This window comes from Oncorhynchus gorbuscha, linkage group LG06, assembly GCF_021184085.1.
Source record: "Oncorhynchus gorbuscha isolate QuinsamMale2020 ecotype Even-year linkage group LG06, OgorEven_v1.0, whole genome shotgun sequence".
NCBI classification, from domain to species: domain Eukaryota; kingdom Metazoa; phylum Chordata; class Actinopteri; order Salmoniformes; family Salmonidae; genus Oncorhynchus; species Oncorhynchus gorbuscha.
Window position 1 is genome coordinate 800841 of NC_060178.1, and position 12112 is coordinate 812952.

The following is a 12112-nucleotide window of genomic DNA, read 5'->3' on the forward strand; positions in this document are numbered from 1 at the left end:
GATCTAAATGATTTGAAGATCAACCAGTCGATCAGGTTTGACAGGATGGTGAAGAATGCATTAGATTATTCCTTTTAGCTTAATTCACATGGTTTGTAATGTCTGTAAATATGGGTAAATGATGTCTGAACATATGGGTAAATTGTCTGATTATATGGGTAGATTAAGTCTGAAAATATGGGTAAATTATGACTGATCATACAGGTAGATGAAGTCAACATGGATAAATTAATCTGATTATATGGGTAAATGATGTCTGATTATATGGGTAAATGATGTCTGATTATATGGGTAAATGATGTCTGATTATATGGGTAAATGATGTCTGATTATATGGGTAAATGATGTCTGATTATATGGCTAAATGATGTCTGAACATGTGAGTAAATGATGTCTGATTATATGGGTAAATGATGTCTGATTATATGGGTAAATGATGTCTGATTATATGGGTAAATGATGTCTGATTATATGGGTAAATGATGTCTGATTATATGGCTAAATGATGTCTGATTATATGGGTAAATGATGTCTGATTATATGGCTAAATGATGTCTGAACATGTGGGTAAATGATGTCTGATTATATGGGTAAATGATGTCTGATTATATGGGTAAATGATGTCTGATTATATGGGTAAATGATGTCTGATTATATGGGTAAATGATGTCTGATTATATGGGTAAATGATGTCTGATTATATGGGTAAATGATGTCTGATTATATGGGTAAATGATGTCTGATTATATGGGTAAATGATGTCTGATTATATGGGTAAATGATGTCTGATTATATGGCTAAATGATGTCTGATTATATGGCTAAATGATGTCTGATTATATGGGTAAATGATGTCTGATTATATGGGTAAATGATGTCTGATTATATGGGTAAATGATGTCTGATTATATGGGTAAATGATGTCTGATTATATGGGTAAATGATGTCTGATTATATGGCTAAATGATGTCTGATTATATGGGTAAATGATGTCTGATTATATGGGTAAATGATGTCTGATTATATGGGTAAATGATGTCTGAACATGTGGGTAAATGATGTCTGATTATATGGCTAAATGATGTCTGATTATATGGGTAAATGATGTCTGAACATGTGGGTAAATGATGTCTGAGCATGTGGGTAAATTATGTCTGATTATATGGGTAAATGATGTCTGAATATATGGGTAAATGATGTCTGATTATATGGGTAAATGATGACTGATTATATGGGTAAATGATGTCTGATTATATAGCTAAATGATGTCTGAACATATGGGTAAATCTAATTTTATTTGTCAATTGCGCCGAATATAACAGGTGTAGTAGACCTCACAGTGAAATGCTGAATACAACAGGTGTAGTAGACCTTACAGTGAACTGCTGAATACAACAGGTCTAGTAGACCTTACAGTGAAATGCTGAATACAACAGGTCTAGTAGACCTTACAGTGAAATGCTGAATACAACAGGTGTAGTAGACCTCACAGTGAAATGCTGAATACAACAGGTGTAGTAGACCTCACAGTGAAATGCTGAATACAACAGGTGTGGTAGACCTCACAGTGAACTGCTGAATACAACAGGTGTAGCAGTCCTTATAGTGAAATGCTGAATACAACAGGTGTGGTAGACCTCACAGTGAAATGCTGAATACAACAGGTGTGGTAGACCTCACAGTGAACTGCTGAATACAACAGGTGTAGTAGACCTCACAGTGAAATGCTGAATACAACAGGTGTAGTAGACCTCACAGTGCAGTTTAAAAAATACCTTTAAAAAGCAATAAAATAACAATAGCAAGAAAATATATGGAGGCTATATACAGGGGGTACCGGTACAGAGTCAATGTGGAGGCTATATACAGGGGGTACCGGTACAGAGTCAATGTGGAGGCTATATACAGGGGGTACCGGTACAGAGTCAATGTGGAGGCTATATACAGGGGATACCAGTACAGAGTCAATGTGGAGGCTATATACAGGGGCTACCGGTACAGAGTCAATGTGGAGGCTATATACAGGGGGTACCGGTACAGAGTCAATGTGGAGGCTATATACAGGGGGTACCGGTACAGAGTCAATGTGGAGGCTATATACAGGGGATACCAGTACAGAGTCAATGTGGAGGCTATATACAGGGGACACCGATACAGAGTCAATGTGGAGGCTATATACAGGGGATACCAGTACAGAGTCAATGTGGAGGCTATATACAGGGGACACCGATACAGAGTCAATGTGGAGGCTATATACAGGGGGTACCGGTACAGAGTCAATGTGGAGGCTATATACAGGGGGTACCGGTACAGAGTCAATGTGGAGGCTATATACAGGGGCTACCGGTACAGAGTCAATGTGGAGGCTATATACAGGGGATACCAGTACAGAGTCAATGTGGAGGCTATATACAGGGGATACCAGTACAGAGTCAATGTGGAGGCTATATACAGGGGGTACCGGTACAGAGTCAATGTGGAGGCTATATACAGGGGGTACCGGTACAGAGTCAATGTGGAGGCTATATACAGGGGATACCAGTACAGAGTCAATGTGGAGGCTATATACAGGGGATACCAGTACAGAGTCAATGTGGAGGCTATATACAGGGGGTACCGGTAACAGAGTCAATATGGAGGCTATATACAGGGGGTACCGGTACAGAGTCAATGTGGAGGCTATATACAGGGGGTACCGGTACAGAGTCAATGTGGAGGCTATATACATGGGGTACCGGTAACAGAGTCAATGTGGAGGCTATATACAGGGGGTACTGGTACCGAGTCGATGTGCGGGGGCACCGGTTAGTCGAGGTAATTGAGGTAATATGTACATATAGGTAGAGTTATTAAAGTGACGATGCATAGATAATAACAGAGAGTAGCAGCAGCAGTGTAAAAAGGGGAGGACAATGTCTTATGTCTTGGGGGTAGAAGCTGTTGAGAAGCCTCTTGAACCTAGACTTGGTGCTCTGGTACCGCTTGCCGTGCGATAGCAGAGAGAACAGTCTATAACTGGGGTGGCTGGATTCTTCAACAATTTTTAGGGCCTTCCTCTGACACTGCCTGGTATAGAGGTCCTGGATGGCAGGAAGCTTGGCCCCAGTGATGTACTGGAACGTATGCACTACCCTCTGTAGGGCCTTACGGTCGGAGGCCGCGCAGTTGCCATACCAGGCAGGCAGTGATGCAACCCGTCAGGATGCTCCCGGTGGTGCAGCTGTAGAACATTTTGAGGATCTGAGGACCCATGACAAGTCTTTCCAGTCTCCTGATGGGGAATAGGTTTTGTTGTGCTCTCTTCACGACTGTCTCGTTGTTGTCGGTGATCAGGTCTACCATGACTACTACTACCAATACACTGCTGTCACTACCACTACTAATACTACTATTTTACGTCCATAATTACTTCAGGACCAGCAAGCACACCACATTTCCTTTTCATCTCCAATTACTACCACTACTACTACTATCAGTACTACCACTACTACTACTATCATTACTACCATTACTACTACTACCTTTACTACTTCTACTACTAATATCACTACCATTACTACTACTATCAGTACTACCACTACTACTACTATCATTACTACCATTACTACTACTACCTTTACTACTTCTACTACTAATATCACTACCATTACTACTACTATCAGTACTACCACTACTACTACTATCATTACTACCATTACTACTACTACCTTTACTACTTCTACTACTAATATCACTACCATTACTACTACTATCAGTACTACCACTACTACTACTATCATTACTACCATTACTACTACTGCCTTTACTACTTCTACTACTAATATTACTACACTACCATTACTACTACTACTATCACAACCATTACTACTAATATTACTACACTACCATTACTATCACTACTATCACTACCATTACTACTAATATCACTACCATTACTACTAATATCACTACCATTACTACTAATATCACTACCATTACTACTAATATTACTACACTACCATTACTATCACTACTATAACTACCATTACTACTAATATTACTACACTACCATTACTATCACTACTATCACTACCATTACTACTAATATCACTACCATTACTACTAATATCACTACCATTACTACTACTATCACTACCATTACTACTAATATTACTACACTACCATTACTATCACTACTATCAATACCATTACTACTAATATTACTACACTACCATTACTATCACTACTATCACTACCATTACTACTAATATTACTACACTACCATTACTATCACTACTATCACTACCATTACTATCACTACTATCACTACCATTACTACTAATATTACTACACTACCATTACTATCACTAATATCACTACCATTACTATCACTAATATCACTACCATTACTATCACTACTATCACTACCATTACTATCACTACTATCACTACCATTACTATCACTACTATCACTACCATTACTATCACTACTATCACTACCATTACTATCACTACTATCACTACCATTACTACTAATATTACTACACTACCATTACTACTAATATTACTACACTACCATTACTATCACTACTATCACTACCATTACTACTAATATCACTACACTACCATTACTACTAATATTACTATCACTACCATTACTACTAATATCACTACCATTACTACTAATATCACTACCATTACTACTAATATCACTACCATTACTACTAATATCACTACCATTACTACTACTATCACTACCATTACTACTAATATTACTACACTACCATTACTATCACTACTATCACTACCATTACTACTAATATTACTACACTATCATTACTATCACTACTATCACAACCATTACTATCACTACTATCACTACCATTACTACTAATATTACTACACTACCATTACTACTAATATTACCTCACTACCATTACTACTAATATTACTACACTACCATTACTATCACTACTATCACTACCATTACTACTAATATTACTACACTACCATTACTATCACTACTATTACTACCATTACTACTAATATTACTACACTACCATTACTATCACTACTATCACAACCATTACTACTAATATTACTACACTACCATTACTATCACTACTATCACTACCATTACTACTAATATTACTACCATTACTACTAATATTACTACACTACCATTACTATCACTACTATCACTACCATTGCTACTAATATTACTACACTACTATTACTATCACTACTATCACAACCATTACTACTAATATCACTACCATTACTATCACTACTATCACTACCATTACTACTAATATTACTACACTACCATTACTATCACTACTATTACTACCATTACTACTAATATTACTACACTACCATTACTATCACTACTATCACTACCATTACTACTAATATTACTACACTACCATTACTATCACTACTATCACTACCATTACTATCACTACTATCACTACCATTACTACTAATATTACTACACTACCATTACTATCACTACTATCACTACCATTACTATCACTACTATCACTACCATTACTACTAATATCACTACCATTACTATCACTACTATCACTACCATTACTACTAATATTACTACACTACCATTACTATCACTACTATTACTACCATTACTACTAATATTACTACATTACCATTACTATCACTACTATCACTACCATTACTACTAATATTACTACACTACCATTACTATCACTACTATCACTACCATTACTATCACTACTATCACTACCATTACTATCACTACCATTTCTACTAATATCATTACCATTACTACTAATATTACTACACTACCATTACTACTAATATCATTACCATTACTACTAATATTACTACACTACCATTACTATCACTAATATCACTACCATTACTATCACTACTATCACTACCATTACTATCACTACCATTACTATCACTACTATCACTACCATTACTATCACTACTATCACTGCCATTTCTACTAATATCATTACCATTACTACTAATATTACTACACTACCATTACTACTAATATCATTACCATTACTACTAATATTACTACACTACCATTACTATCACTAATATCACTACCATTACTATCACTACTATCACTTATATCACTACCATTACTATCACTACTATCACTACCATTACTATCACTACCATTACTATCACTACTATCACTACCATTACTATCACTACTATCACTGCCATTTCTACTAATATCATTACCATTACTACTAATATTACTACACTACCATTACTACTAATATCATTACCATTACTATCACTAATATCACTACCATTACTATCACTACTATCACTTATATCACTACCATTACTATCACTACTATCACTACCATTACTACTAATATTACCACACTACCATTACTACTAATATCATTACCATTACTACTAATATTACTACACTACCATTACTATCACTACTATCACTACCATTTCTACTAATATCACTACCATTACTATCACTACCATTTCTACTAATATCACTACCATTACTATCACTACCATTTCTACTAATATCACTACCATTACTATCACTACCATTTCTACTAATATCACTACCATTACTATCACTACCATTTCTACTAATATCACTACCATTACTATCACTACCATTTCTACTAATATCACTACCATTACTATCACTACCATTTCTACTAATATCACTACCATTACTATCACTACCATTTCTACTAATATCACTACCATTACTATCACTACCATTTCTACTAATATCACTACCATTACTATCACTACCATTTCTACTAATATCACTACCATTACTATCACTACCATTTCTACTAATATCACTACCATTACTATCACTACCATTTCTACTAATATCACTACCATTACTATCACTACCATTTCTACTAATATCACTACCATTACTATCACTACCATTTCTACTAATATCACTACCATTACTATCACTACCATTTCTACTAATATCACACCACATTTCCTTCAGGAAAAGTCCTTTCGTAGTTATTTATTTAATGTATTGTTTTTTCACAGCGGTCAGCACAACCGGAGTGTAATGGCCAAGCCTCGCCTTGGGTGAACCTCTTGTGATGAAGGTGTCTCCCCTGCCAGATAAATATAAACACACACGTTGATGTCAATGCATTAGTGAAAGCCAGTTCATTGAGGGAGTTGAAATTAAGTTACAAAGTACGTCAGTCAGGGCGGATATCCTCAATAAACAATGTGGTGATCAGACAATCAAGGTTGTAATATTGTTCTAGCTTTCCGTCATAGACTGTCAAACATTGACTCATATCCTTATTTGTCCACCTCTTCCAGTATTTAAAAACAATTTTAACTGGCATGGTGCCAAACAAGGATTTCCCTGTCTGATACGGAACACCAGGAATGTAGAGGAGAGGAGGGTGGAGAGAGAGGTACAGTTGAAGTGGGAAGTTTACATACACCTTAGCCAAATACATTTAAACTCAGTCTATCACAATTCCTGACATTTAATCCTAGTAAAAATTCCCTGTTTTAGGTCAGTTAGGATCACCACTTTATTTTAAGAATGTAAAATGTCAGAATAATAGTAGAGTGTGATTTATTTCAGCTTTTATTTCTTCACATTCCCAGTGGGTCAGAAGTTTACATACACTCAATTAGTATTTGGTAGCATTGCCTAACTGCCTAATTGTTTAACTTGGTTCAAACGTTTCGGGAAGCCTTCCACAAGCTTCCCACAATAAGTTGGGTGAATGTTGTCCCATTCCTCCTGACAGAGCTGGTGTAACTGAATCAGGTTTGTAGGCCTCCTTGCTCGCACACCCTTTTTCAGTTCTGACAAAAAATCTTCCATAGGATTGAGGTCAGGGCTTTGTGATGACCTCTCCAATACTTTGACCTTGTTGTCCTTAAGCCATTTTGCCACAACTTTGGAAGTATGCTTGGGATCATTGTCCATTTGGAAGACCCATTTGCGACCAAGCTTTAACTTCCTGACTGATGTCTTGAGATGTTGTTTCAATATATCTGCATAATTCTCCATCCTCATGATGATTTTGTGAAGTGCACCAATGCCTCCTGCAGCAAAGCACCCCTACAACATGATGCTGCCACCCCCGTGCTTCACGATTGGGATGGTGTTCTTCAGCTTGCAAGCTTCCCCCTTTTTCCTCCAAACATAACAATGGTCATTATGGCCAAATAGTTCTATTTTTGTTTCATCAGACCAGAGGACATTTCTCCAAAAAGTACGATCTTTGTCCCCATGTGCAGTTGCAAGTCTGGCTTTTTTTATGGCGTTATTGAAGCAGTGGCTTCTTCCTTGCTTAGCGGCCTTTCAGGTTATGTCGATATAGGACTCGTTTTACTGTGGATATTAGATACTTTTATACCTGTTTCCTCCAGCATCTTCACAAGGTCCTTTGCTGCTGTTCTGGGATTGATGTGCACTTTTCGCACCAAAGTACGTTCATCTCTAGGAGACAGAACGCGTCTCCTGCCTGAGCTGTGTGACTGCTGTGTGGTCCCATGGTGTTTATACTTGCGTACTATTGTTTGCACAGATGAACTTGGTACCTTCAGGCGTTTGGAAATTGCTCCCAAGGATGAACCAGACTTGTGGAGGTCTATCAATTTGGCTGATTTCTTTTCCCATGATGTCATGCAAAGTGGCACTGAGTTTGAAGGTAGGCCTTGAAATACATCCACAGGTACACCTCGATTTAACTCAAATTATGTCGATTAGCCTATCAGAAGCTTCTAATGCCATGACATCATTTTCTATGCTGTTTAAAGGCACAGTCAACTTAGTGTATGTAAACTTCTGACCCACTGGAATTGTGAAATAATCTGTCTGTAAACTATTGTTGGAAAAATGACTTGTGTCATGCACGGGAGCAGTGACAGTACCTCTATATCAGAGGAGGTAGAACGGGAGCAGTGACAGTACCTCTATATCAGGGGAGGTAGAACGGGAGCAGTGATAGTACCTCTATATCAGAGGAGGTAGAACGGGAGCAGTGACAGTACCTCTATATCAGGGGAGGTAGAACGGGAGCAGTGACAGTACCTCTATATCAGAGGAGGTAGAACAGGAGCAGTGACAATGACAGTACCTCTATATCAGGGGAGGTAGAACGGGAGCAGTGATAGTACCTCTATATCAGTGGAGGTAGAACGGGAGCAGTGACAATGACAGTACCTCTATATCAGGGGAGGTAGAACGGGAGCAGTGACAGTACCTCTATATCAGAGGAGGTAGAACGGAAGCAGTGACAGTACCTCTATATCAGAGGAGGTAGAACGGGAGCAGTGACAATGACAGTACCTCTATATCAGGGGAGGTAGAACGGGAGCAGTGACAGTACCTCTATATAAGGGGAGGTAGAACGGGAGCAGTGACAGTACCTCTGTATCAGAGGAGGTAGAACGGGAGCAGTGACAGTACCTCTATATCAGGGGAGGTAGAACGGGAGCAGTGACAGTACCTCTATATCAGGGGAGGTAGAACGGGAGCAGTGACAGTACCTCTATATCAGGGGAGGTAGAACGGGAGCAGTGACAGTACCTCTGTATCAGAGGAGGTAGAACGGGAGCAGTGACAGTACCTCTATATCAGGGGAGGTAGAACAGGAGCAGTGACAATGACAGTACCTCTATATCAGAGGAGGTAGAACGGGAGCAGTGACAGTACCTCTATATCAGGGGAGGTAGAACGGGAGCAGTGACAATGACAGTACCTCTATATCAGAGGAGGTAGAACGGGAGCAGTGACAGTACCTCTATATCAGAGGAGGTAGAACGGGAGCAGTGACAATGACAGTACCTCTATATTAGGGGAGGTAGAACGGGAGCAGTGACAGTACCTCTATATCAGAGGAGGTAGAACGGGAGCAGTGACAGTACCTCTATATCAGGGGAGGTAGAACGGGAGCAGTGACAATGACAGTACCTCTATATCAGGGGAGGTAGAACGGGAGCAGTGACAGTACCTCTATATCAGAGGAGGTAGAACGGGAGCAGTGACAGTACCTCTATATCAGAGGAGGTAGAACGGGAGCAGTGACAGTACCTCTATATCAGGGGAGGTAGAACGGGAGCAGTGACAGTACCTCTATATCAGGGGAGGTAGAACGGGAGCAGTGACAGTACCTCTATATCAGAGGAGGTAGAACGGGAGCAGTGACAGTACCTCTATATCAGGGGAGGTAGAACGGGAGCAGTGACAATGACAGTACCTCTATATCAGGGGAGGTAGAACGGGAGCAGTGACAGTACCTCTATATCAGGGGAGGTAGAACGGGAGCAGTGACAGTACCTCTATATCAGAGGAGGTAGAACGGGAGCAGTGACAATGACAGTACCTCTATATCAGGGGAGGTAGAACGGGAGCAGTGACAGTACCTCTATATCAGAGGAGGTAGAACGGGAGCAGTGACAGTACCTCTATATCAGAGGAGGTAGAACGGGAGCAGTGACAGTACCTCTATATCAGGGGAGGTAGAACGGGAGCAGTGACAGTACCTCTATATCAGGGGAGGTAGAACGGGAGCAGTGACAGTACCTCTATATCAGGGGAGCTGGACGGGAGCAGTGACAGTACCTCTGTATCAGGGGAGGTAGAACGGGAGCAGTGACAGTACCTCTATATCAGGGGAGGTAGAACGGGAGCAGTGACAGTACCTCTATATCAGGGGAGGTAGAACGGGAGCAGTGACAGTACCTCTATATCAGGGGAGGTAGAACGGGAGCAGTGACAGTACCTCTATATCAGGGGAGGTAGAACGGGAGCAGTGACAGTACCTCTATATCAGGGGAGGTAGAACGGGAGCAGTGACAGTACCTCTGTATCAGGGGAGGTAGAACGGGAGCAGTGACAATGACAGTACCTCTATATCAGGGGAGGTAGAACGGGAGCAGTGACAGTACCTCTATATCAGAGGAGGTAGAACGGGAGCAGTGACAGTACCTCTATATCAGGGGAGGTAGAACGGGAGCAGTGACAGTACCTCTATATCAGGGGAGGTAGAACGGGAGCAGTGACAGTACCTCTATATCAGGGGAGGTAGAACAGGAGCAGTGACAGTACCTCTGTATCAGAGGAGGTAGAACGGGAGCAGTGACAGTACCTCTATATCAGGGGAGGTAGAACGGGAGCAGTGACAGTACCTCTATATCGGGGGAGGTAGAACGGGAGCAGTGACAATGACAGTACCTTTATATCAGGGGAGGTAGAACGGGAGCAGTGACAGTACCTCTATATCAGGGGAGGTAGAACGGGAGCAGTGACAGTACCTCTATATCAGGGGAGGTAGAACGGGAGCAGTGACAGTACCTCTATATCAGGGGAGGTAGAACGGGAGCAGTGACAGTACCTCTATATCAGGGGAGGTAGAACGGGAGCAGTGACAGTACCTCTATATCAGGGGAGGTAGAACGGGAGCAGTGACAGTACCTCTGTATCAGAGGAGGTAGAACGGGAGCAGTGACAGTACCTCTATATCAGGGGAGGTAGAACGGGAGCAGTGACAGTACCTCTATATCGGGGGAGGTAGAACGGGAGCAGTGACAATGACAGTACCTCTATATCAGGGGAGGTAGAACGGGAGCAGTGACAGTACCTCTATATCAGGGGAGGTAGAACGGGAGCAGTGACAGTACCTCTATATCAGGGGAGGTAGAACAGGACAGTACCTCTATATCAGTGACAGTACCTCTGTATCAGAGGAGGTAGAACGGGAGCAGTGACAGTACCTCTATATCAGGGGAGGTAGAACGGGAGCAGTGACAGTACCTCTATATCAGGGGAGGTAGAACGGGAGCAGTGACAGTACCTCTATATCAGGGGAGGTAGAACGGGAGCAGTGACAGTACCTCTATATCAGGGGAGGTAGAACGGGAGCAGTGACAGTACCTCTATATCAGGGGAGGTAGAACGGGAGCAGTGACAGTACCTCTATATCAGGGGAGGTAGAACGGGAGCAGTGACAGTACCTCTGTATCAGAGGAGGTAGAACGGGAGCAGTGACAGTACCTCTATATCAGGGGAGGTAGAACGGGAGCAGTGACAGTACCTCTATATCGGGGGAGGTAGAACGGGAGCAGTGACAATGACAGTACCTCTA